Source organism: Panulirus ornatus, chromosome 19, assembly GCF_036320965.1.
Source record: "Panulirus ornatus isolate Po-2019 chromosome 19, ASM3632096v1, whole genome shotgun sequence".
Classification (NCBI taxonomy): domain Eukaryota; kingdom Metazoa; phylum Arthropoda; class Malacostraca; order Decapoda; family Palinuridae; genus Panulirus; species Panulirus ornatus.
This window is the reverse complement of record NC_092242.1, coordinates 61558840-61583647: the sequence shown is the minus strand read 5'-3', so window position 1 is coordinate 61583647 and position 24808 is coordinate 61558840. Positions and strand designations below refer to the sequence as shown.

Sequence of the window (24808 nt, the reverse complement as noted above, 5' to 3'; positions counted from 1 at the left end):
GAAGGAGATCCTGGACAACACCAGGACTCTCACAGAAAACGGTCGTGGGGTAATCTGCCCATGGTTCTATCGTACCAAGATCATTTAGGTTCGGGACTTGTTACGTGGTCAACCAGGACTTAACGAGCAATCTGTGCTGAACACATCTACCCTCGTTGTACATGAACAAGTCTATTGTCATGTTACAGACGTTTCACGTCATGTCCTCGTTTTACAGATATTGCATGTCATATATACTACGTGTTTTAAACATGTACGACCACAATGGAATGTCCCAGGTATGGACGGCCTGTAGCTCTCTGTAAGGTCATGAGGTCATCTGCTTCAGGGAGACACACACACACACACATCCTCCTCTGAGGTGAGATGTTTGTGGTCGATTTCTAGGCCATGCTCTACCCAATGGGTCGAACCTCACCTCCCTCTCGAACACCAGGACTGGAGAGGTCGCTTCACCGAGCTCTTACTTGCCTTATCTGACCAGAAAGCAGCCCCGCCCTGGCAGTGCCACGATCCAACCTGACCCTGGCAGTGCTACGATCCAACCTGACCCTGGCAGTGCCACAGTCCAGCTTGACCCTGGCAGTGCCACAATCCAGCTTGACCCTGGCAGTGCCACAATCCAGCTTGACCCTGGCAGTGCCACAGTCCAGCTTGACCCTGGCAGTGCCACAGTCCAGCCCGACCCTCGGGGGTGCCACAGTTCTGGCAGTGCCACAAAGGCCTAGTGTCAACATCTCTACAGAAAAGAGGGCCAGGCTTCCATATTCCGACCACGTCCTCTCGCCAGGGGTGGTTGACTGGCTGGTGGCCCCGATTAGCTGGTAGGCTAGGTGGTGGCTGGTTAGCTTGCTGGCCCTTTGAGGTAGCTGGCTATCTTGCTACCCTTCGAGGTAGCTGGCTTGTAGCTGGCTGCTGTTGAGCTAACTGGCGAAGTGTACTGCCCCTTGAGCTGGCTTGCTAGCTGCTTACCCTTTGCACTAGTTTGGCTAGCTGGTTGACCGTCAACCTATCGTCTACTTAGCTGGCTGACCCTTGAATTGGGTGGATAGGTGGTTGTTTGTTGATCTGGCTAGTGAACCGCATGGTTGTTATTAGTGTTGATAGTGGTAGTGGTAGTGGTAGTGATGGTTGTAGAGGTGGTAGTGGTGATGGGGATAGTGGAAGTAGTGGCGGTGGTGGTAATTGTGGCAGTAATGATGGAAGTGGTGTTGGTGGTGATGGAGGAGGCGTTGGTGGTGATGGAGGAGGTGGTGGTGGAGGAGGAGGAGGAGGCGTTGGTGGTGATGGAGGAGGTGGTGGTGGAGGTGATGGAGGAGGTGGTGGTGGTGGAGGAGGAGGTGGTGGTGGTGGTGGTGGTGGTGGTGGTGGAGGCGGTGGTGGTGGTCGCTGCGGCGGGCGGGCTGCAGCGACAAGGGTTTGCCTGAGTGAGTCTCTCGCTTGACACGACACAAGTCGGCCACACAACAGTCCACTTGCTGCCACCGTCTGTCTCGCCCGTCCCACCTGTCACACCACCTGCCGTCTCGCCCGTCCCACCTGTCACACCACCTGCCGTCTCGTCCGTCCCAACCCGTCACACAGCCTTGCTACCCGTCATTCCCCCAACACCCTCCCGGTATCGGTTCTCGTCAATACCTCCCTAAAAGTCTTGACTGATTCGCCAGAAATTCTGTGTGTTTGGCGTAACCATTCATCTGGGTTGTCGACAAGTGCTGAACGTGTTTATCACTGAGTTCGCCCAGCCCGAGGCCCCTGCTGAAGACCCTGTGGCAGCAGACCACAGCTGAGTACTGCTGTCCTTATCATCTTGTGGGAGATCCTGCAGGGCCAACCTCCTCGCCGCCCTCACCGCACGAGCTTGGGGTCCTCCTAAAGGCCTCCTCCTCCTCCTTCTCCTCCTCCTCGTCGTCGTCGTCGTTGTCTGGTGCCGCCCTCGTCCATCTACCTGAGCCTTGCAAGAGCCTGTCCGTCTCAATCAACCCAGCTCCACCTGTTCCACTGATTGCTACATCTGCTTACAAGGAACCTCTGCCATCTGTCAGCAGCTGGACTGTGCCGCAGGAACCCGCCCTGGGACACGCCAGGACTGCCACCCCTCTCCACGCCAGGTACAGAATAATGATGTTTCTGTTTACGTATGCTGGGTCCGGCTGGGACACATACACTTCTCTTTAGATCACTGGAATGACAATCGGACGCCCTGGAACAGGTACAGCCAAAGGCCTACCTGGACGGGTCATGGTGCGGTGGAAAACCCTCAAAAATCACCATCTTCTTTTATTGTAGTTTTTAGTTATGTCGTTCAGGAAAGTGAGGCTAGGCCAGCCTGGGCAGGAGGCCATTATGGCGGTTGTGAAGCTAGGCCAGACTGAGCAAAAGGGGGGCCAACATTTGTTAAAACAAAGAGGCCAACGAAAAGAAGGCAGAAATTCCTTGCATCTCTAGCTGTTGAATACGTGGTTTTTTTTGTGTGTCTGTGGCGATATCCATTCTAATCAAATTTCTCTCTACCACATACATACATCTAGTAAGAAATATATCCAGACTACTTTTGTTCTTTGTTTTTTTATATGAAATTGTGTTTTCTGAGCAATATTTATATATCTGTTCCTGGCAAACATTCGTGTTACCTTGGCCTTCCTCACCATGACAACATCAAGAAATAATCAAAGGAACTCGCTCCCCTCCAGTCCCCCTCCAGTTCCACTCCAGTTCCCCACGATTTTCTCTCCAACTAAGCAATTGCTCCACAGGCGGGAAAATTACGTTAGATAAACAGAGACGACCATATGTAATGTCCTGAGTGACGAAGATGTAAGATAGATCCACTTTGTGCACCATCTCTTGTGGCCCGACTTGCAGCTGCGACCGGGTCTACCAAGTGAAAAGTAGCTGATAAGGATAACGATAAGAGATAAGGAGGTGACGAAGAACACGGGTGTTACGCCCTTGTGACGTGCTACTGACCTTGGAGGGTGACAAAGGGTTTGCCTTAAGCCAATATTGTGTTACCCTAGAGCAACAGTGTGTTACACCAAGCCAAGTTGCTAAGTTCCCTCGGCAGCGTTAGTGAAAATCGCTTCTACGCAACACTGGGTTAGTTTGGGGACATTTAGGATTGTGTTGGTGCAAATTAAAAGCTATATTTAAGGTAAATCAGAGCAAGGGGTAGCATAGGCCATTTCTAGGGTAACAGAACGTTATATTACGGTAGAGAAGAGTTTATTATTGGTAGAAATAAGTAACATGAGAGTGAATACAAAAAGAAAAAAAAGACGCTGTATAGAAAGGGATTTCAATTCTTTTTTCACACCAGGAGAGAGAGGAAAGGTCTTAGATTCTATCTAATGCAATGGAGTTTAACATACGATTAATTTGCTGTTGCGAATGGTACATGGAAGTTACTTTAGGTTGATTTTCCTAATTTGATTATATAGATGGAGTAATGATGGAGTAATAATGATGACGCTGGCTGAAAGTTGAAAAAAAAAAACCAAAGGATGGAGAGTGATTGTAGGGGAATAAATAGTTTGGTGTTAGGGCACGGATGGTTTATTGTTGGAGTGCAGATCCTTTATTACAGGGGTGGAAGTGGTTTATCATAGGGGCGCTGATGGTTTATTGTCGGTATGTTGATGGTTTATTGTAGGAGCACGGATGACTTACTGTAGCCCTACAGACAGTATATTGTAGGGGGGGTGAAGACGATATACTGTAGGGGGTGTAGATGGTATATTGTAGGGGGTGTAGATGGTATATTGTAGGGGGTGTAGATGGTATATTGTAGGGGGTGTAGATGGTATAATGTTTGAGGACACACCCGGATTATTCATCATTCAAGAAGATTTTCGCCATGATATTTTTGCTTGATATACTGAAGCCAAGTGTTTTGATAAGGGTAGAAACATTACGAGTGGAAGTATGGTTGATAGATACCGTCTCACGCACTGTATACCTCTGTCATTTTTTCCCTTCCTTCATTTACACATGAATTTAAAATATACACTTGTAAACCATATCATTTACACTCAAATTACCCTAAGCAAACTGTCACATAAACTTCAGCACAAATTTCGTAGACCGAAAATTAATCTCTTCGTGAACTAACTTTTGCTGCATCGTACTGAAGGCTTGGGAAGTCTTTATGTTACTCTTACATTAACGCCACTATCGCCACACCTTCCCTGGTAACGCCACTATCGCCACATCTTCCTTGGTAACACCACTATCGCTACACCTTCCTTGGTAACACCATCATCGTCACACCTTCCCTGGTAACGCCACTATCGCTACACCTTCCTTGGTAACGCCACTATCGCCACTCCTTCCCTGGTAACGCCACTATCGCTACACCTTCCCTGGTAACGCCACTATCGCTACACCTTCCCTGGTAACGCCACTATCGCTACACCTTCCTTGGTAACACCACTATCGTCACACCTTCCCTGGTAACGCCACTATCGCTACACCTTCCCTTGTAATGCCACTATCGCCACACCTTCCCTGGTAACACCACTATCGCTACACCTTCCCTGGTAACGCCATTATCGCTACACCTTCCTTGGTAACACCATCATCGTCACACCTTCCGTTGTTTATATATCAAGCTCAACACAAGACTGAAGTCTTTCCTCCTGTCCTTGACTTATGACATTATCATATTGATACCTGCTGGCCGTCTGCAGCTGTCTACCCATAAATGACACGAACCACCAGCACGATCAAGTGTTACACACACAGTGACATTGTATATAGCCTTAGAACCTTCTTCAACTCCTGAGGAAGGTGTTGAAGAGTCTTCGGTAGACCTAAACCCCAAACCACCAGGCCAAGCAACTTTGAACGACCCAGTGCAAACCATCCGTTATGTTCTTATACTAAAATCTGATTGGTTAGTCACCTATATGGTTTTGGGGAGTTACATTCATGCTCTTTGCCTTCTTTGCTATGGTCATGTATAACCCTTTCTAATGGTTAACCCATGCTATCCTATGCTCATAGGATAGCTAAAGATATGGTAATGTTTTGATCAAAGACCAGATGTAAGGTGAGAGAGATATGAGGCTAAACTTTGAATATTATTTTGTGGCCATGGTAATCGCCTTCCTACCTTGATTATCAACTTTTTATACATATCTTTCGTCCATATCATCCTTGTTTCTGTTCGCATTTCCACACCTTTTACATTCGTTTCTTCTTTACCTGATATCTTTTGGTAGACGTGACACACAAGTGGTTCTGTGAGTTATTGTTTCAGGTTTGGAAACGTTTATAAAAATTTCAGAAGTCAAGTGACACTACACTTGTAGCTGTTTAGCGTCAATTGTCATAAGACCAGAGTCTTCACTTCAGAATGATTTAACAACATTCCTTCATCACTTCCAATCGCGACGGAATGATACAACTCAATGAGTCATGATTCGCACTTAATACCATCTTCACTACATATTGATATTACAGTATTCATTCATTACTCACTCATCTTCACTACATATTGATATTACAGTATTCATTCATTACTCACTCATCTTCACTACATATTGATATTACAGTATTCATTCATTACTCACTCATCTTCACTACATATTGATATTACAGTATTCATTCATTACTCACTCATCTTCGCTAACCAATATCATTAACTTGTATGTAGTAATTCACGATTCGCTGAAACTTACAGCAAAACACATCTATTTGGTTTCACATCCATTAAATCATGATTCACTGTAGTTATGTCAAAAACAGGACAATATAATTCTAACTTCTACGCCTCTATCGACGTGTTTACCAGTCATCTTTACACTGAACATGTGTATCGCAGTTTAGACTAAGGTCGAGAGACAAGCCTTAGGAGGGACGTCTCATCCAACAGGTAAACAAATCGAAAGCTGGGGTTCGAATGAAAAAACAAATCAAATGTTTCTTTCCTTCTTTCTTCCTGTGTTTTTTTTTTTGTGATGGTATGAGGCTATACAAGTCTATACTCCCGTAGTTTAAACGTAGATTAACTGTATATCATTTTCACTTATGAGTGAAGTACACTATGACTTATCAGGCTTGCTATTGGTAACAACACCAGGAGCACCTCCCCTTCCTTTGGTGACATTACTATCACCAGACCTTCACACCTGTGTATCACCGCAACACACCGGTCACCCTCAATCCTCCCTCCCCACCAAACCATTACAACACAATCACAACTATCATCACCACCACCACAATCTCCTTCCCCCACCACCACCCCACCACCGTCCAATCCACACTACCCACATGGAAAGAACCACTATCATCATCTTTGGCTGAGAGTGTAAAGTTGGAAGTGGTTCTGCGATGGCTGACACGAAACGAAAGAAGGATTATGTTGGGTCTTGAGTTACTTCACGTTATCGCTGATAACCTGACCACCAACACCAATCATTGCACTCATATCGTAACTACCAAGACCCATCTGGCCATATATATATTGTTCCAACTTCATTATAATTGTGTTTAAATTCAGACGCAACTCACACACACACACACTACCTGGAGGTCGAGCACGTTGACGTAAGGTGAAAATGAACTGGTATCATAACGGAATGGCAAGAGAGACGCGAACACTCCCTATAGTGTATAATTCTCATGAGAATGACCTGGTGCTGCGATGCGAGATCGTACATGAGACCTAGATTTATGAACGTCACTTCGAAGCGTCGTTCTGTATTGACTCAGGAGCCAATGTGTCGATCTTGCCGATGGATTTCGTCCGCAGAGCAGGGCTGGAGAGGTTCCTAGATAAGGATAAGTCATATTCTTTAGAGAGTGAACAGGAGAGTGAAGCGCGTGTGTATGGCCGGCTGAAGGCGACGGTGAAATGCCCAGGCGTCACCCTCCGTCCCTTCTTCGTCGTTGCATCGGAGGGCGCGCCGTACCTTCTGGGACTAGACGTCTTGCGAGAGTGTGTCTTAGATCTGTCGGCGGCCAGCCCGCGTCTAACTATCGTCCCCCCGGCCACCATGGTTACGAGTCCCACGGCTGCCCTCCTCACCCAGTGTCAATTAGCGGGAGAAACCCTCACTTCTCTGCTGGATACCGGATGCTCCTGCACCTTTATCTCGCTAGAAGCCACAGACAGGCTGGGTTTGGTGCGTGAGACGGCGACGGAACGCGAACAGTGCAACACAGTCCATGGTAGGTTCGACCTATGGTAAGAAAATGTCCCTCCCATTGACCTAGCATTCCTCGGGGTCACGGTTCGAGTACCGTTAAAGATCTGCGTCAAACAAAAGATTGACCTGTATATTGGTCTCGATGCCCTAATGCAGGGTCGTCTTGTCCTCGACTTCGCTGAACTCCTGAATCCTAATCCCAGCGGCCTGACGACTGACTGAGTGACTAGCTGAATGACGTGAAGGAATCTTTATATTTTCAAAACGTTCTTAGTTATCTAAGTTATCTCTCCACACACAATACATGCGGCATCTCTCTCTCTCTCTCCTCTCTCTCTCTCTCTCTCTCTCTCTCTCTGCCCACGCGTGGGCTGCTTGGGTTTAAGTCCACAATCACACGACCCCTCCGTCTCACACGTAACAGTTGTTAAGTCTCGCCTCTTGACGTAAGTCTCGACGTAAGTACTCGTATGCCTTCTCCAGATCCATAAATGCATACATACAAATCTATTTGCTTTTCTATTTCTCACATACATTGCTAGTAGCACAGGAAAATGTACACTCCTCTAAAGCTGAAGCGTCTTTAACGAGACTTTATACTCTTAACCTGACGATCATATATATGTATATATATATATATATATATATATATATATATATATATATATATATATATATATATATATATATATGTATAATAGAGAGTGAGGACAAGTCATGCAGCGTGCCATGCACAGATTCAGATGCTGGCACAGGTATCATTGCACCATCTGGGAGGTGACACCCTCGATTATTCTCCTCATGACACTTGACCAAGGATGTGTGACGGCATTTCTTTACGTGAAGTGAAGCCCAACACAAGAGAGGTGACTGCTTGTGTGAGAGCCTTCCATTGATGGCTCAACACGTGCTCAGGATGGTATATGACAAACACAAAACTCACACACACACACACGCGCACACACACACACACACACACACACACACACACACACACATTATATACAATATTCTTTCTTTTCTTTCATACTATTCGCTATTTCCCGCGTTAGCGAGGTAGCGTTAAGAACAGAGGACTGGGGCTTTGAGGGAATATCCTCACCTGGCCCCCTTCTTCTCTGTTCCTTCTCTTGGAAAATTTAAAAAAAAAACGAGAGGTGAGGATTTCCAGCCCCCTGCTCCCTTTCCTTTTAGTGTGCGTGTGTGTGTGTGTGTGTGTGTGTGTGTGTCTGTGGAAATTACTGAATTCCTACACCCACAGTTTGTCACTGAAGTAATGGAGTCACACGGTACGTTAGTAAAGACATCTATCTCTCCTACGTGGGTCACTTTAGTTCCACCAGGAGTCTTGTAGGCGTCTTAGTCACTTTATAGAGATTTCTGATGTTTTTTTGTTTGTTCGTTTCATGAGGCTAACTTAGAGTATATATATTTCTTGGGGCAAGTGGATTCCTACCCATGGAGTCCTAGATTCTCATGTCCTTGCCTAACATCCTGTTAAAAAGTACACAGAAGCCAGAATTATAGGAAATTCCTTTTAGTATTGAGTTGCGCTCTTACAGTCAGCAGGATGAGAGTGCTACTCACGATAGCATTCTTTAGTCGTCTATGGAATCTCTCGTTTGAAGGATCTTAGTGAACATCAATGAAAATATCGCTTGTGGAAGTATGGAGCTTTGAAATTATCTCTCTTTTCTCCATTCTTTTTTTTTTTTTACAAATATTAGATACTTATTCGCGTAGTTTTAAGAAGTGTTAGGATTCGTATTTTTCCAGTTTAAGAAGTGTTAGGATTCGTATTTTTCCAGTTTAAGAAGTGTTAGGATTCGTATTTTTCCAGTTTAAGAAGTGTTACGATTCGTATTTTTCCAGTTTAAGTGATGATAGGTTCAAAGGTTTCTGATGTCAAGACGTCCTTGTTGATACTTATGGGAACTGTGATTACGGTTGATATATAACTTGATCTGGGCCAAACTACTTTCCTTCCGTACGACTTGTAATCACTAATATCTGATTCGAGTTCGATAAAGAGATACGTCTTGAGTCCTTATACAGGATTCTAAAGTGTCTGAAACAGGATTGGGTGGGTGGCTTGTGTGTGTGTGTGTGTGTGTGTGTGTGTGGTAGACCATATTGTCTATACAGCTGTCTGTACTATCTGTACAGTTGCCTGTAAGGTCGATACACCTGCTTGTATTATACATATACAGTGGCAGAACACTGAAGAGTAATGTTAACTGTATCTATTGATTGTGTGTATCTTTTAAAAACTGTGCTCTCAGTGAAGCAGCCGAGGTTGATGCGTATATTAAGAATGATTAATCTTCGGAGTAATTCGGTTCAACTTTAGATCCCATGGATGATGGAGGAGCGACATCATCATCATCATATATCAAGGTTCTGTCCTATCATCCCTCACTGTTACTGCTTTCCCTAAATGATCTTTCTTTAACAACTGACCATGTTTAACCCCACGCCGACGTTTCCATAGACTGAGGAAAGGGGAGGAGGAATAAGGGAAGATAAAGATATGAAAGATATGTGTGACCACAAACTACGAATGGTTAAGAGAGGATAAACTGCAATCTTTCGGAGGGGATGTGGAGTTTGTTGCTGTGTGGTAGAAAGGCGTGGCTGCGAATGGTGTAGTGAAAGTTGTGGTGGATGATAGAAACAAACCACCAGCAGGAAGGAAGGTACAGGTTCACCTACACCATGAAAAATGGTACCATGGATCCTTTAGCCAACCCCTTCCACTCCGCTCTGACGGTGGTGCCAAGGGCCTCTGATACCACCAACACAGCCACTACCTCCAACACCTTCCTCTCTCTCTCTCTCTCTCTCTCTCTCTCTCTCTCTCTCTCTCTCTCTCTCTCTCTCTCTCTCTGTCTCTCTCTCTCTCTCTCTCTCTCTCTCTCTCTCTCTCTCTCTCTCTCTCTCTCTCTCTCGTGTGAGCAATCTATCATCATTCATTTACTATAGTGGTTACCTCGTTATAGAATCTATATTTCTATAGTTTCCTGTAAGTTTGGAATCACAGATGTATAGTTTTGTATTAGTGTTACACAGTTCTGCGGATCATTACTGCTCTGGAGACGAAGTCTTAGTCTATGAAAGCGTTTTGCTGCCTATTTGTACACGCTTTTGCTGTCTATTACCCAGCTTTCCGTCTGTTTCTCAGCTTCCCGTCTACTGCCCAGCTTCCCGTCATCCGAAACCTTGCTGTCATTCGAAGCTTCTAAATAACCGAAGCCCCAGTCAACCAAGAGGGCTCGAGGAGACATTATCATTATCTGTCAATTTCGTCAAGCCCTTGTGGTTGTCATATCGTCCCTGACCCGTTCATTTTACGAGAACAGTATCGTTCAACCTCACACACTACGGCAGGCCACGAACGACTTGACCCTCACGAAGCTCCCACACCCATGAGTCACCTATTTTCATAAGGGATTTGCTTACTATTCTGATGTCTCTTATTCTCTCGACAGCTGTTCACAGTTCATTCCGTTCTCTGTAGCGATACAGTATGTTCATCAGTGTGTACACAATGTTCTAATGGGGTTCCCTGTGGTTTCCATTCTCGTCTATGACTGCTCCTGCCCCCAAGGCTGACTTCGTAATGAGTATCGCCTGGTTCCACGCCCATCGTGGTCATGAGTGAGGATATACCTAGAAGTGTATGCTCTTGTATACAGTCCTATCACACTGGTAGACACATCCCCTCGTAGCCTTCCTTTTTTTTTAAGCTAAACACTTCTTAGATCTTCCAGTTGGGTTTCGTGGATTCTCAGTCCTTGGATCATCCCGGTGGCTCACTCACCGCTCCACAGTAGCGATTATATGTATGTCTTTTATTCTTAAGTAGTTTAGCCAAACCTGAACACGGCTTTCAAGGTGGAGACGATATTAGTGAGTTTTTAAACGAGTGAGGATCAATCATTTTTTCAACTTGATGTCGAATTCCTTACCAATGAATCCTAAGATTTCGTTTGCCTTAATTCTTTTTTTTTTTCGCTTTTCTTCCATTTCTTAATGAGGAGCTTTGGGTCATCATAGCTTGCCACAGCCAATGGTTCAACATGATCTACGACCATTATCCTTCAAAAAGAAAAAAATCATAAATTTCATAAAGTATTTTGCTCTCACCCAAACATCTATTTTGCCAAACCAAGATATATGTACATAATCAGCAACTGGAGATATGTATAGGATCAGCAACTGGAGATATGTATAGGATCAGTAACTGGAGATATGTATAGGATCAGCAACTGGAAATATGTATAGGATCAGCAACTGGAGATATGTATAGGATCAGCAACTGGAGATATGTATAGGATCAGTAACTGGAGATATGTATAGGATCAGCAACTGGAAATATGTATAGGATCAGCAACTGGAGATATGTATAGGATCAGCAACTGGAGATATGTATAGGATCAGTAACTGGAGATATGTATAGGATCAGCAACTGGAGATATGTATAGGATCAGCAACTGAATCGGAAATCAAACAAAGGATACGCTATATAAGGACACGCGGATCAAACCCACCCATGGCAGTATGAAAAACAATATATGCAATAAAGTCCTTGACTAAATGACGTCACGGGAGGAGGAGTGTAATCTCTCTCTCTCTCTCTCTCTCTCTCTCTCTCTCTCTCTCTCTCTCTCTCTCTCTCTCTCTCTCTCTCTCTCTCTCTCTCTCTCTCCCTCAGGAATTCGGATTGATCTTAAACGGATATGAAGGATGACACACCTCCACATATAGCCCTCTACACATAGGTCTAACTCTAGAATGTCCTCAGCATTCATAGTACGGGAGTGTACCTACCACACGATCCTCATGTCTCACATACTTGATGTCATTTCTCGAAGTCATGTCGTAAGATGAAGTGTCATGAGGGAGATGGGGTCCAGTGGTAACCAGGGAGTGAAATCTTATAAAAAAAAAAAATTATTTCTATTCTTTTTCTTTTTTGACAGAAATATCATCTCATTTATCGTATGTTTATAAAGTTTTAGATACCAAACGAGCAATGATAAACACCAGTTTTTCATTGATTCTCTCTGTGATTACGACCTGTTTACACTAATTTCTTATCTAAGATAATCACATTTTTCATCTCTCTAATATTTCTGTTGTGAGATTACACTTTACACATCATAAGGTAATAGACCTTCCTGTTAAACTAGCGCCTCGACTTGCCTGGCTGAGGAACAGTTAAGCAGATCATTTGGAGTGTTTGAGTCACCAATCTGTTGGCCAACAGGGGATTTGATGCCTTAATGAATGGGTTTAGTAGGATTACACCAGGATTCCGGGTAAGGGAAGGGATCGCACCAGCGGTTCGTGTAAGGGAGGTGGGGGTAACTTCACAGGGAGGGACAGCATGAGGGGGGGAAATGTATATTTGATTTATGGTGCCGGGTCATCACGCTGCTTAATGATACTTGAATGATGTTATTATAATACATCAAAAGTCATCGTTCTGTTCACGTCTGTTGAACAGGGTTGTTCACACACACACACACACACACACACACACACACACAAAGCACCTCCCCCAGCCATACTACAAAGGTTTTGCGTTTAGAAACCTTTGTTTGCTTCATATGAAGCAAAAGCTTCGTTGTGTTTCGAACTTCCTCCAGCCAAGCAACGACACTCAGAAGTGTTGGAGTTCTTCTGAAGCAACTGTTCCGAAGAGACATTTATCATTCCACTGAAGCATTGGGTCCACCACACTCATACTGAAACACCACTTCCACATCCGTATATCATTCTACTACAAATCATGTGTGCGTGTGTGGACAGTGAACTAAGGCCATGAATAAGAGAGAGAGAGAGAGAGAGAGAGAGAGAGAGAGAGAGAGAGAGAGAGAGAGAGAGAGAGAGAGAACAAATCTTGAAGTGGGTCTGTCATCAGGTCCCTCAGTGGAGGAGGCCATGCCACCTCGAGACTAAGGGCTTCTTCCCCCCAACCTTACACCTCCAGTCTACGGATATGGTCGCTACAATTTCCATGGGAGACGGTGTTGTTGTTCTCCCCCCCCCCCCCCCCCCTCAACCCCTTGTGTGTCCCTCTCTCCCACCGCTCCCTCCCATGCAGGACCATGGCCTTACTCCAGCGGACACGTGGTGGGCGGTGGTGTGCGGTCTGGAGTTCCAGGAAAAGATCTCTGGACACGAGGTGCTGCTGAGTGGGTCAGGACGGCGGCGGGGCTGGGCATGAAACAGATCGCCCACCTCTCCACGGTGGGCGGGGGAGCAATGGCCTAAAAATGGTGTGTTAGCAATGCTCGCCGTACCTGTATGGCGACGTCTGTGCCGCGACCATGGTTCGAACGACGGCCCGCGTCCCAGCCATGGCTGTAGGATGGTTTGTGTTGCAACCATGGCTGTGGGATTATAACCATGGTTGTAGGATGGTCTGTGTCGTAACTATGGTTGTGGGATGGTCTGTGTCGTAACTATGGTTGTGGGATGGTCTGTGTCGTAACTATGGTTGTGGGATGGTCTCCCTGTCATAACCATGGTTGTGGGATGGTCTGCGTCATAACCATGGTTGTAGGATGGTCTGTGTCGTAACTATGGTTGTGGGATGGTCTGTGTCGTAACTATGGTTGTGTGATGGTCTGTGTCGTAACCATGGTTATGGGATGGTCTGTGTCGTAACCATGGTTGTGAGATGGTCTGTGTCGCAACCATGGCTTTTGGATGGTCTGTGTAGCGATCATGGCTGAAGACGTGGTCTTTCACAACTATGACTGGAGGATGGTCTCTGTCGCAGCCACGGTAGAGAGATGGCCTCCAAGTCCACACACACACACACACACACACACACACACACACACACACACACACATACACGAGGTCCATGAAATCGATCCTGGTGGTATACTAAATACATTTGATAATAATGTATGTGTATCTGGGTGTATGTACATCTCTCCTTGAATGTATCTGTCTGAGTATCTGTCTGTCTGTGTATGTATCTGTCTATGTATCTGTTTGAGTATCTGTCTGTCTGTGTATGTATGTCTGTGTATCTGTTTGAGTATCTGGCTGTCTGTGTATGTATCTGTCTGTGTATCTGTTTGGGTATCTGTCTGTCTGTGTATGTACCTGTCTGAGTATCTGTCTGTATGTGCATGTATCTGAGTATCTGTTTGTCTGTGCATGTATCTGTCTTTGTATCTGTCTGTAAGTGTAGCTATCTGTCTGTGGAAAAACGCCCATTGGTGTCGAGGATGTAGTAACGATGAGAGTGTAGCAATGTGATTACGCTGAAGGTGAAAAGTCACCTTCAACGAGGTTTTTTTTTTTTTATTTCGTTGTTAGTGGACGAAAAGGATACAATCCCATGAAGAGACTTCTTACTTCATTATCTTCCTGCTACTTATTGTAGGGCAGCCTTGAAGCTGTAGGATCCCCGTAAAAGTGATCCTGAGCCTGGTTGTATAATGTGATCAATATATATATATATATATATATATATATATATATATATATATATATATATATATATATGTGTGTGTGTGTGTGTGTGTGTGTGTGTGTGTGTGTGTGTGTGTGTGTGTGTGTGTGTGTTTAGACGTGTGTTCTAAGGCTAACAGCAGATCAAACCGTTTTTATTTAACATGACAGTGATCAGGATGCAAATGCCCCGGCTGGGATGACTAGACAGATACAGAATGCACACTAAAGCTCGCCGGAGTTGGATAGAACTCTGCCTTCTGTCGGTGACTAATGTACGCTGGAGTTGGATAGACTCCCGTCTATTGATGATGGTCACCACTGCACACCGAGGTGTTGGATAGAGTCATGGCTATTAGTGATCAAAGGCTATCTATTTCAGTGTGATCCTGTGATCCACAGTGGGGGGGGATATAACAGTTGGCTGGCTGGCTTGCCCCACTGTGATGCTAAGATTCACACAGAGAATAGCCACTAAGGTGAGGCCACCACGTGTGTACCAGACCCACCAGGTGTGGCCACATCACTCCGGTTATAATGAAGGTAATTATAGGTAGCAGGACCCCCGGCCTGGGGTACCGGAGGTTGGGTGGGTGGTGAGGTGACGGGCAGGCAAGTGGACTCCCGACCCAGTGTACCGGGAGTAGGATCTTGGTGCTTGGATGGGAGGAGGAGGTGGGTGGAAGGAAGGAGGAGGAGGAGGGAGGAAGGCCTCGGTGTACAAACCTCCCCTCACTCCCTCACTCCTGTATCTCATTCCCACCAACCACACCACTCCCACACTGATCCATCTCCCACTTCGCATACGCCTCACCTCCCGAGCTTACACTCCCGCTACACCTACCTCCACACCTCTTGAGAAAATGACAGTACACTGTGTATGATCTTCACCATACTAGGAGACCGTAGTATACTCCCCTGTGGTATACACTAGAGCATACCAGACACAGGGACGCAGGTCAGGGACCAGCCGTGCCATCATCGGCTCCAGAAGGCCCGCGACGACTGCCGCGTTGTCGTGTTTTGCGGTCAGAAAACCTGTCGTGGAATTGCTCGAAATGACACCCGAAATGTTACGACATACACTTGTGAAAAGCTTCTCCCAGACGACTCAGGAATAATAAGTAGAGAACTGTCATTAAAGATTTTCAAAAAAAGATATGAGCAACGTCCACCAGTGATATGAGCAACGTCCACCAGTGATATGAGCAAAGTCCACCAGTGATATGAGCAACGTCCACCAGTGATATGAGCAAAGTCCACCAATGATATGAGCAACGTCCACCAGTGATATGAGCAACGTCCACCAGTGATATGAGCAACGTCCACCAGTGATATGAGCAACGTCCATCAGTGATATGAGCAACGTCCACCAGTGATATGAGCAACGTCCACCAGTGATATGAACAACGTCCACCAGTGATATGAGCAACGTCCACCAGTGATAAAGCGAAAAGAGAAATAATTCTTCATAAACAGTTCGAAAAAAACAAGAGTATTCCCACTGACATCAACAAAAGACAGTAGCTTTGCCACTGAAGATAGAGCGAGATGACATCTCTACCACTGCAGACAAGAAAAGGTTAGGAGAGCCATGACTCTGAAAACAAATAACAACTAAACCAATGAGGAGAGCCAGCAGTGAAGACAAACACACACAAGGAAAGTCGAAGCGGCTGCAGCCTGGACCAGAGAACACTTCCATTACCGAAGATGTTTCAAAGCGGATGAATTCTACCTCAAGACGTCTCTGGTAATGAGGTAAGAATAAAGAAATAAATTCATCAAAGAAAGATATCTAATAAAACTAAGTTTGCCGATTAAGATGTAAAACAAAGAAAATATTAACCTCTGCTGAAAATAAGGGAGGTGAACTGAACACTAAGAAACCAAAAAATGATATTTGATTTTTGCAATTCATAGTATTTTCTCATATTTATGTAGTTGAATAAGTTTATGACACAACATTATTCTCGGTGTGGCCTGGCGACACATGCATTCCGCTAAACAACAGACACCTCACCATGATCCATATATACAATGAAAATCCTTGCCAACCCATCAACAAGACAGTCACCCATTCTCTTTATAATTTCAACTGCGGTGCCATCCACTCCAGCAACCTTGCCACATTTCATCTTACGTAAAGCTTTCGCCACCTCTTCTCTCTCCACCAAGCTACTCTCCATGACTCTCACCTCACATACCACCCCGACCTATCATCAAACGCATTCAACAGTCCTTCATAATACTCACTCCATCTCCACCCCATCACTGCCTTTTACCACTTCCCTTTTGCCCCCTTCACCGATGTTCTTATTTGTTCTCTCGTTTTTCTTACGTTGCTAATCTCTTTCCGAAATATTGTCTTATTCTCCATAAAGTTTACTGATATCCGGGCACTCCAACTCTCATTTGCTCTCTTTTTCATCCCCTGCACCTTCCTCTTGACCTCCTGCCACTTTCTTTTATACATCCCCATTTTACATATATATATATATATATATATATATATATATATATATATATATATATATATATATATATATATATATATATATATATATGTGTGTGTGTGTGTGTGTGTGTGTGTGTGTGTGTAGGTGAGAGAGAGAGAGAGAGAGAGAGAGATGGGTTGCCAACACGACACCTGTAGGGCGTCCTGGCACACTGGCCGACCCGGGGGTCCAGGGTGCCTTTTGGTCCACACCAACACCACCTCCCGACCCGCTCCTGGCCGAGACTTGACACCTTCCGATCCGCTCCTGGCCGAGACTTGACACCTCCCGACCCGCTCCTGGCCAAGACTTGAAACCTTCCGACCTGCTCCTGGCCAAGACTTGACACCTCCCGTCCCACTCCTGGCCAAGTTCGATCCCCTCCGACCCTTTCTTGGCCAAGCCTTGACACCTACCGACCATCTTCAGGCCAAATCTGACACCCTGGTCAGACCTGACACCGTACAGTAGTGACTAAAATTTCGACTTTAATCCTGGGAAACTTAAGCTTCATTGGGTCAAAACATTAAAGTTCCGCCTTCACTTATACTACAAGTAAAGTTCATGCTGAAGTAGATATGTGTCATCGGTTACTTATATCATTTCTTCAACGCCTATTGGATGTAGGTAGCCACACAACCTTGAACCCTTCGAAAACAAAGGCGTACAACAATTGCTAAGAAAGATATCATACAATAGTTAGATTCGTCGTGGGGGGAAGCACTCTGTACTTTGCCACTCGCTGAGCAACCTGCTCCCACAACAAGCGGTATCACTCACAGAGCCAGTGGAAGCTGCAAAACGTATTTGTCACTTCATAGATTTTGCCCCAGTGGCCATGAGGCTAAGGGGGGTGGGGTGTGTAGTAGCTGTGGCGGGATGTATATTAGTACGACGAAGCGATACTTCAAGACACGCATCTGTGAGCACATTGGACGATGTGTTTGCATTAATGAGGTCATTACCAAACAGCTTTGCTCAGCCACGCATAACGAGGCACTTGACGACGAAGGGTGGTGTGGGAAGCCTAACCATCCCGTCTGGTGCTGGACACACAGTTTCGCCTCAAACCTGTGGAAGATGACACCCTCGCGGGGTCGGGTCTAACTAAGGTCAGGTCATCAGGATCCTGAGTCATATCGTGCTGATCAGGACTCTCCACGTCGTGCTCAAGGGACGTACCGTCGTCCTGAGGCGACGTAAGTCGTACTCAAGGTAACTTAACACTGTTGCACACAAAGTTCAAACTGTTTAGGACAAGATTCGATCCGTCGAGCACAAGATTCGAAACGTCGGGTGCAAAGATTCGAACCTTCGAACACAAGGTTCGAACCGTTGAGCACAAAGCTTCGACCCATCGAGCACAAGGTTTCGAGCCGCCCTACGTCAGGCGTTGATCACAGACACCACAACGTGTCTCTGGGGATCTTGGGTGACTGTTGGAAGGTACGTGCCACCTCACCTTACTGTAGGGATTAGATGTGTTACTTTAGTAATTATGGTTTTAATTCTTCACCAGAGTAGAGTAGTGTTATCTCTGCTCCCTCTACCGGGGTCTGTGTCTCGGAGAACATCTGTGGCGACTCAGTCTTTTCATAAGTCTATTGTTTTTCTGTGAATGTTTTGTTTTCTCATTTCGTGACGTTGCCTGGTCACACACACACACACACACACACACACACACATATATATATATATATATATATATATATATATATATATATATATATATATATATATATATATATATATATATATACCCATGAAAAGATAGTTTCACTTCAGTAAGGGACAAAAAATCGCGGGAATCGAACCTCAACTTCGTGAAGGAGAGACACGTAACTTAACCACTGAACCACACAAAACTACTGTACCACCAGGAACACGACTTATAATCAATAACTGAGTAATGAGGACTTTGATTTCGTCATGTAATCAAGCTTAAGGGCCAGAGCAAATCTTATAATGCTGTTTTAACTCACTGTTAAAAACTTATCGTATGAAAACTGAAGTTAGTTTATTAAGTGATACAGAGTGATGGCGATTGTGTCAAATCATTTTTCAAATGAAATTATCGTCCTCTCTGACCACCCCTAACTCTTTGATATTCGAGTCAAACATATGGTTTTCCAGAGGCTATGAACACGTACCACATTCCTGGTCACCGAGTAGAATGCCTCAGCCAGGAGGTCCGAGGTCCCATGAGAATCTACAAAGCTACACAAACGGCCTCGGTTCGCTGTCTACCGCTGCGTGCAGCCCCTCCCTCACTCCCTCCCAACCGAACCTCTTTGTCCCAGCAAAAGGAAGGGATGGGTCACCCTGCTATCATGGCTCCTCTCCCGAAAACTTGAAGTGTTAGACAGAAGTCATCCCCTTCAACGCGCTGGTAATGTCCTTAAAATCACCCCTTTAGCGCTTATGATGTAGAACGTGATACACCAAAACTAGTTTGAAAAGGGTTTTCTAATGCTTACCTTCGAGATATTATTGACTGCTCTACCAAGCCACTTCGATGCCAAGGTCTGTAGCCAAGGACCAAACAAATAGATTTAAAATCGGAGATTCGAATATAGGCAGACGCCTTGCTAAGGTAGTGCCGTGATGCGGTCGTCCTGTGTTGTGGTCGTGCCGTGATGTGGTCGTCCCTTGGTGTGATCGTCCCTTGGTGTAGTCGTCCCTTGGTGTGGTCGTCCCTTGATGTGATTGTCCCTTGGTGTGGTCGTCCCTTGGTGTGGTCGTCCCTTGATGTGATTGTCCCTTGGTGTAGTCGTTCCTTGATGTGGTCGTCCCTTGATGTGATCGTACCTTGGTGTGGTTGTCCCTTGGTGTAGTCGTCCCTTGGTGTGATCGTCCCTAGATATGGTCGTCCCTTGGTGTAGTCGTCCCTTGGTATGATCGTCCCTAGGTATGGTCGTCCCTTGGTGTGGTCGTCCCTTGATGTGGTCGTCCCTTGGTGTTGTCGTCCCATGCTTCCTCCTGGTGCTATTTTTGGTGGTGGTGAGGGAGTGGGACGCCTCCGGGACGACCTGCTCTTCAGACCCCCAACAGCGAGACCAAGATACCTGGCTGGCCGACCTCCCGCCCCCTCCAACAGATGGCGTCCGACGTCTGCTTCGGCCTCCATGGCTCCCTTGTTGCTAACTCATCCTCCTCATCTTCTGGATGGTATTTAGATGTGATAATTTACGTAATTCTTCATTTGTAAATGATACGTGTGGGTCAGTAGTGATTTGATGCTGTCCTGACCTGAGCTCCCCCCCAAGGCACACCGCAGTAACTCTCGCATCGACAATATTTCTAAACCACTTAATACATCACGGTGCTCAATTCTCTCTCCATCTTTATTCATTTACAGTTATTCCTAGAGGCATAGTTACTGCGACGTTGACGGTAGGTGTCCAGAGAGGTTCTTCATGTATGACGATGTGTGTATAGTACGGTATAGGAGCTTCCCCTCTCTTCATAACCTTAGAAATAAGGACCGGATGGTATCCAACCCTGGTTCACACCCCCAAACAACCCTGTTGGTCATAGAGTGTGTCTCGCCAGATCCGTCGATAAATAATGATTACACCGATGTTTATGGCGTCTAGATCGATCCCCCACGTAACTAGATATCAAGAGTGATTATTTATCCCTCGTCATACCAGGAGGAGAGTGTGGCCTCAAGAAGAACACCCCCCCCCCCTAAACACCAACCTCCCCCACACTCTCTTGTCTACACACTTTCACTTCTCGGTGTCTCTCCTCCTTGTCCTCGTCACTGATATCCTCATCTAATTAAGGTCGCTGCTGGACCCAACGTCCGTGGGTTCTGGAGAAGACACACAAGTATACAGCGAAACATAGGCATTAGACTATGCTATGTCCAGAGACCCTCCCTAGCCTAGGGAGCCCCCCTAGCAAAGAACTCCCCCGCGGAGAAACTGCGTCGCCGCCACCCGGGAACGCGATAATGCACGTCTTCTATTTATATAAATACATTTATCAATGACTTTTATCGCGGTGCAAAAACTCTCAAAACACTGATGCGTACAAGACACCCACCCACGTGACGGGGTCTTTCCTGCGAGGCTATAAAAGGCGAGTTACCGGCCCCAACCTGGCCAAATACAGGCAGATCTTGGACCCCAGGAGGGAGGCCGCCGAAGAGGGAGAGTGAGGGGGGGTAAGAACGAGGGGGGGGGGGGGGAAGAGAGGGGGTAAAAGACGGCTAAAGAAGAAGGAGCGATCGGGAGGAGGAGGAGGAGGAGGGGACATGGGGCAAGGGTTGGGTTTTTCTATGACTATAGTTGGTTTCTGTTTCGACGGCCGCAGGCTTCGCCGGGCGTCGAGGCCGCTACAGGAGTCGGGGCGGTGTGGCGGAGACATCGCTGAGGGGGGTAAAGGTGGGGGTGGGGGGTGGGGGGGATTCTGGGAGGGGGTTCAGGTGGCGGGGGGGGGGGGGGGGTTGGTTGTTGGGGTGCAGGTGGCAGGAGGAGGAGGAGGGGTGGTAGAGGAGGGTCCGACAGTGTCGTAAGTTACGAGAAACTGGTACTTCAAAAGATGGGGGAATGCAGCTGAACGCAGGAATTATGACTGTATAATTTTCTTTTTTCCATGGGAGATGAAGAGGTGTGTCCTAGTGCAAGCTATATCACCTGCTCCTCAGACCCAACCTGACCCATCCTAATACTGGTGAGGTCAGGACACTGCCTCCCTCCCACCACGTCCTGTACCCGTAGGACTCCACCGGGAACAGCACCCTACCAGGCGGCCTCACATGAGTTAGGGCTTCACCGGGAATAGCTCCCACAAGGGCAGGACTGAACCGGGAACTACTCCAAAGCACACGGCCCCACACGGGGAGGGCTTTCCGGAAACACCCCTCCTCCCAACACGGCCCTACACGGTGGTGGGAACAGAGGGAACAGCACCCCGCCAGCAGGCCCCACACGAGGAGGGACCTGCACCGGGAACATCGTCGACACCTGGGACAAAAAGCGTCGGGTGCGAGGTGTGTTGGCGCGGGCGTGGCGGCTGAGGGCGCGGGGGGTCTCTGACTCCCTAAAACCGGCAGTGAGGAACCCCCGGGACGGTGGGCGGCTCGCCCAGGCCGGCAGCATCGACACAGCTCTCGCTCCTGGCCGCCTCCATCACCCGGGGCCAAACAGATGAAACGTGTTGAGGAAAACCCAAAGCAGAAGTTCACAGTCGTGCCAATGTGAAGCGTTGAAACTCGAAGGAAAACGGAGACATGAAGTGGAACACTCACGTTAACCAGAGTTTGATAGTTTCTAGACCATCTAGCGCCGGGATCACCGTCTGCACAGTAGAGAGAGAGAGTGTGTGTGTGTGTGTGTGTGTCGGCTGGCGACGCCGTCGGTGCCACAAGAGCCCGAAAAAGAAGAGGTGTAGACAAAATGGCGGTGGATTGACGCCACCAGCGGCGGCGGGGGGGGGGAAGGGGGAAGGTTGGCCTCGGGGCAGTAGAGGGATAACCAACACAAGAGCATTAGGGTCCCGTTTTGCGTCTCCCAAAATTAAATTAGCTTCAGCCACACCCTCGGTTATTGCTCGTCCGCCGCAGTAATAATAACCCGCCTCTTACCGCCGACCGAACCACCTCCTCCGACGCGGCGTGCAGGGCACCTCCACTCGACCAGATGCGTAAATTGATTACCAACGAGTCAGGAGTTTTGAGAAATGAAAATAAGAAAAAAAAAATGAAGGAATGGAAACAAAAAAAAAAATATTACAGCTCTATTGTTGCCTTGTGTGTTGCGTTCCTGTGGTCTGTTGTCGGCTTTTTTAATGTCGTGGTTCATGACAGGGTCTGGCCGGCCAGACTGGCCTTGGCTTCACGGTCGCTCCCTTCTGAATCCCCGACTCGCTCCAGTAAGAAACGCTATTGATTGGTATTGTCTGATCTGGGTCTCTAAACATTGCCTAAGATGATTGGGAGGGATCAATTTTCAGCTCTTATTTTTAAGGGGGGGGGAACGTATTATCAGACCCACTAATGCAGACGACATTTAAAGGCCATCTCTTAAGGTGTTGAGGATTCAGGAAGATGGCCCTGAGTCCTTAGGGAACAGACGCCCGAACGGCTTAAGGGAGATGTTGAAGACCCCCGAGGACATGACGAAGAAGAGATCCAGACGAATCCGGAGTATGAAAGCGGCTCACTTCAGTCATGAAGGAACGGCACGGCGGATTCATCAGGAGAACCCGAGGAGACGTTGCGACTTTGAAACCCTGAAGGAGCAGAAGCCCTGACGATTAAGAAGTAAGGTAACGACTCTTAACTCCTGAGGAAGGGCAGGTCCGGAGGAGCAACAGCACGACGATAATACCCCCCGCTCGACGCGCAGACGTCACGGGACGACAGCGACTGGTGACGAGACATTTTTGGTGTAGAGAGGACCCCCCGCGCCCACCACGACCATACGTGGCTCTGGCCCCGCCCATCAGCATCACCCCAGACCCCTACCGACGCCTTCTTGACTCTCTTCTCCTCCCTTTTTTTCCCCGTAGGTCTGGAGCTAATGTGACAGTCTCATGAGCTCAGAGCACTTCCAGCTTTTCCTCTTCGGCCCATCAGCCATCCATTCTCTCACTCTACTCGCAACTCATGTCCTTCAATTATGTGATCTAATCCTCAGTTCCACCACTAGATCGATTCCCCCTCCTCCTTCCCCCATCCCGACCCCCCGACCCCCTCTTAACTCCCCCCCACCACCTCGCCCCCTTGTGACTGCTCCCTGGCACCCCCACGTTCGCCATCAGAGACCCCACGCGAGCTCTGGTGCCAAGGAAGGTGCCTGAGCCAACCATTTCCTGCCCAGGGGCCCCGATTATTCTCTTTACGTAAGAGAAATGAGCTAAAAAGGGAGAAGGAAGTAGTTCTTTCGCCGCAAACTGTTCTACGAACAAGACGAAAACCCTCCTCATGTGAGCCCGACCAGGAACCCTCGAACAAAGGAGTCATCCAGAGGCACTAAAGACGAGAACGTCTTTGACTATTTCAAGATTTCTTCGCTTCTTTGCACGTCAGAGAGAACTGTACAAATGGCAGGATGAAAACTCTAATCAAAGCAGGTGATTTTAAGAACCAAGTATCTCATCATGTGCTCCGTTTTTTTTGTCAATTTTTTCCTCCTCTCCCAGCAAGAGCATCTTCATAACACGTGACTGTCGCCGGGGGGGACCTCTTCGGCAGCCGGAGACTTCTGGGCGTTGTCTGCTTCTACAGCTGTTGTATAAGGTGGCAAAAGTAGTAGTAGTAGTAGTAGTACGGCGAAGGTTTTGTCGTAGATGTATATATATAGAGAGAGATGTATAGAAGGAGAGGGAGGCTTTCGAAAGAGCCCACTTGGCTGACGGCGCCGAGGGGGGTCTCGCCCAAGAAATAGAAATATAACATTTGACGTCAGCAGGTGAGGTGCGTTCGCTGGCATCTTGGTATTTCGGGCGCCGCCTTGGACGCCCTAGTTCAGAATCAGGGATGAAGTCTGGCACACATCATGTGGTATGAGGCGCCGCACACATCATGTGGTAAGGGGCGCCACACACGCGCACACACACACACACTGCCTTGGACGCCTTAGTTCGAGGCACCGGATGAAGGCGGACACACAGCATGTGGTATGGGGCACTACACACAGCGTGTGGTATGGGGCACTACACACAGCGTGTGGA

At 47.0% G+C, this 24808-nt stretch overlaps 1 protein-coding gene across 1 annotated transcript in view; it reads left to right on the top strand.

The window, feature by feature from the left end:
* Positions 1-1451: 1451 nt before the first annotated feature.
* The window catches only part of LOC139755567 (uncharacterized), a 66403-nt gene continuing 43046 nt past the window's right edge, over positions 1452-24808 (top strand). The window contains exon 1 of the mRNA XM_071674042.1: positions 1452-2111. The gene's annotated coding sequence lies outside the window, so the exon portion shown is untranslated. The remainder of the gene's footprint in view (positions 2112-24808) is intronic.